Source organism: Glycine max, chromosome 1 (genome assembly GCF_000004515.6).
Source record: "Glycine max cultivar Williams 82 chromosome 1, Glycine_max_v4.0, whole genome shotgun sequence".
Lineage (NCBI taxonomy): Eukaryota > Viridiplantae > Streptophyta > Magnoliopsida > Fabales > Fabaceae > Glycine > Glycine max.
Genome location: NC_016088.4, coordinates 16,679,669 through 16,683,220, shown reverse-complemented (window position 1 = coordinate 16,683,220; position 3,552 = coordinate 16,679,669). Strand labels below are relative to the sequence as shown.

At 38.8% G+C, this 3,552-nt stretch overlaps 1 long non-coding RNA gene across 1 annotated transcript; it reads right to left on the bottom strand.

The window, feature by feature from the left end:
• Window positions 1-2,524: 2,524 nt before the first annotated feature.
• On the bottom strand, window positions 2,525-3,188 carry LOC121175274 (uncharacterized). Its single transcript, XR_005892520.1, has 2 exons — window positions 2,991-3,188; window positions 2,525-2,914 (listed from the first exon to the last, which is right to left on the bottom strand). It is a non-coding gene; the product is annotated as an uncharacterized lncRNA (long non-coding RNA).
• Between the last annotated feature and the right edge of the window lie 364 nt (window positions 3,189-3,552).

Genomic DNA, 3,552 nt, shown 5'->3' with positions numbered 1-3,552 from the left:
GCTCCTGGAGAGCTTGCCCTGATCGGAAGTGGTCATCAAGTCCACGTAGCCTCTGGTCTCGACTTTCTCGCATGCAAGCCGAGGAGTGGACTACGTGGGGGTGGACAATATTATGTGAGACCTCAAGTCTTTGGAAGGTTTTCCAATACAGGATGTCAGCAGAACTACCTTGGTCGATGAGGACCCTAAACACCATGAAGTTCATTATGACGATGGAGACAACTACAGAATCGTCTTGGTTGACGGGGTTGATGCCCTTGAAGTCCCTATCCGTAAAGGTGATAAGAGGGAGACTTCACTAAAAGGGTGTGTCGAAAAAATTAATGTTGAAGTCCCAGATGGCGTGTAGGCTTCATTTTTGGGGATGGTTAGACTGTCATCCATAGGAAAAGCCGCTAGTGATGGTGTTGATTACACCTTTGATGTGTTGGGCGGGTTCCTGTTCTAGGGTGGAGGTTGTCACTATTGCTGCTGTCTTGGTCTATCATAGTCTTCTACTCTTCTTCTATTTGCTTCCTTGTTCCTGTTCTACTCCTCTAGATGTCCTCCAGGTCTTGCTCTTGCTTGGTGGTTGTTTGGTCTCTTAACAAACTGGGCTAAGTACCTAGCATGTATAAGTTCTTCTATCTTGTCTTTTAGGGCCCAACAGTGTTTGGTGTTGTGACCAATACTGCGATGATATCTGCAATATTTGGTTGCGTCTTTGGGGTAGCCAGATACGTACCTCCAGGTTGAATGTTTCCTCGAGAATCATGGTGCGATTAGTCGTTAGGGGTGTATAACGCTCATACCTAGGCCCTTTGGAGAGACGTTGATGCTTGTCTGGCTTGTGCCTCTTGTCTGACTTGTGCGCGTTAGGCTTGGTGTGTGCTTCGTGCTTGTCGCGATTTCGTTGGGCTTGACGAACTTCATTCTAGAATCTGGACATTTCTTACATTTGGATGTAGCCCTTGGCTCATTCGCACAGTTCGTCCATGCTACCGAGTGATTTTTTGCACAGACTATCTAAGAACTTGTCGGGGCGTAAGGCGAAGAGCACCCAAATTTGTCCATGAACTTTCTGAGAGACTTGTCGTCTACTTGTCGCAAACTGGATAAGGTGGTCGAGGTCATGCGGTGAAACCTGCTAGTGGCATACTGCGCATTAAATCATTTGACAAGGGTGTTGAAGCTATCTATGGACCTAGGTGGAAGTCCACCGTACCAGGTCAATGTTGCTCCCTTGAGGGACGTAGTAAAGACACAACATAGGATCGTGTTATCATTGGTGTAGAGGTTCGCCTGTGTCAGGAAGGCATACAGATGCTCATCTGGATCTGTTGTCCCATCGTATCGCTCGAGGTTGAGTGGTTTCCACCCCAAGGGTATACCTGCCTCCATAATGCGATCGACAAAAGGATGTCAACGGACAGTCCGCGCTGGGCATTGCATGTGGGAGAGACTCAAATCATCTGCAGTGTTGCATATGCGTCAGATGTGTGATTCCCCTAGGGTGCATTCAGGCCAAGGTGTGGGCGAATTGCTCATCGCCCTAGAGACATCTGACATGAGCCTCTAGCTGGTCATGGTCAACTTTTAAGCTTTGTCAACTCTTCCTCATGGTGTTGCTCCCTGCGATGCGGTTTTGGAGTTGTTGTAGAGTATTTGTGTCTGTCATAACTGTCGGACAAAGATGGGAGTTCGTTAGGGGGGGTCTCACATCAGAGGGCAGACTAAGTGCTAACCATAGATGAGTGTGAGGGGATTGATGAGAGGTCGTGGGGTATGTTTTACCGTGGCCCCACAGTGGACGCCAAATGTTCTTACCAAAATTTAGAACCGTAACACGTCAAGGTGGATGTGGCTGAGTGAGGTTCCGAACTTCATACGTCGGCTAGGAGAGGTATCTTTGATAGGAGCGGGGACTTGCAAAATAAAGGACTTCAACGCTCAAGTAACAATATGAGTTAGGAAAGAAAAGCAAATGTATGTTAATGTAAAGCTTGTATGCGCGAAAGAGAGAGGGGGCACAAGCTTGTTGCCATGTGCTGAGTGTGTGAACAAGTCGTGTAGAGGGGTTCGATGGAACCTGTATTTATATTAGTTGAGTGTGGTTGTTGGTCCTTATTTGTAGGGGCTATTGTAACCTTGTAGATAATTCCCAACTTGTAGATAATAGCCGGGAATTATTACTGAATTTGTAGTTTGATTTTGATGATATATTGTAGTTTGCTACATTAATCATTTAATGGTAATTTAAATGTTGTTATTACCTTTGTTAAAATATACTACATTTTATAGTACAATAGGGTTTTAAAATATTTACTGAACTTGTTAGTTTTTTTTTTTTATTAATAGAATGACAAAAAAATTTGTACCAAATATATGATGAAAGTAAACTATTATTTGAACAATGACATTAATTGTTATTACTGTTTAAATTTGTAGATTATTATTAGAACTAGAGGATTGTGTTGGGCTTTAGGTAGAGTTTTGGGAAGAACCTTAGGGAGACAGGTTAGTGGTGATGCGAAAGAAGCCCCTCAACATAAATGACTATTGACTTTGTTATATCATCAATAATAATCTTCTCATCCTTAGTCAGTCGATCAACATATGGATGTCCAACTAATGACTTTGCTAATGTATGATTATGACTCCCATGTATTAATTTCACCATCCATCATTCACCTCCTAATACTGGTTTCACTCACAACTTAAAGGGACACCCATATTTTCTACTGTCAGTAACTATTCGTACTAAATCTTGCCTGTATGCCCTATATTTTCCACTCTTTTCACAACTAATTAAAACATATGAGATCTTTCCTCTATTTCTAGTACTTGTGTTTGACCTCATAATCATCACCACAAAACCAATATCATATGCAATAGAATGAGCCCAATGCAAAACATCATCACAGGTAGCAAACACCTACAAAAGGGTTAATACATGTTTAGTCTTTAAAGGACATTATTTACTTTAACAAAATACAAAATTATATAAATACCTGAGAAGTATTGAAGGCATCAGAACAATCAATATTTTCAAACACAACAGATTCTTCTCCATTTTCTTCATTCATATTAACTTCTTCAAACATTATGTTGTCATATATCCATTGATCTTCATTTATCTTAACAAAACATTAAAAAAATTCAATGATAAACTAATGAACCCTAACGACACCACATAATTCTAATTATTTATATATAAATCTATTTAGTTTAAGAAACATCTAGGTTAAAAAAATTATGTTTTCTAAACTACATAAGTATGTCGATATATCAATAAATATGTTTTTAACATATACTATCATACAATTTTTATTTTTTTTACTTCATTTAATAATATAATACATTAAAATTGATAAACATATATATTAAAATTTAGACTTGCATAAACTAATATATGATACAATTTTATTATTTTTTTACTTGCATAAAGTAGTTAACGTAATAATATTTACACAAATATTATAAATATTTAATTACTCATATGGACTTTGCTAAAAAAAAATATCAACTCTTTTTTATTACCTTTTAGTCATTGCTACAAATATATATATATAT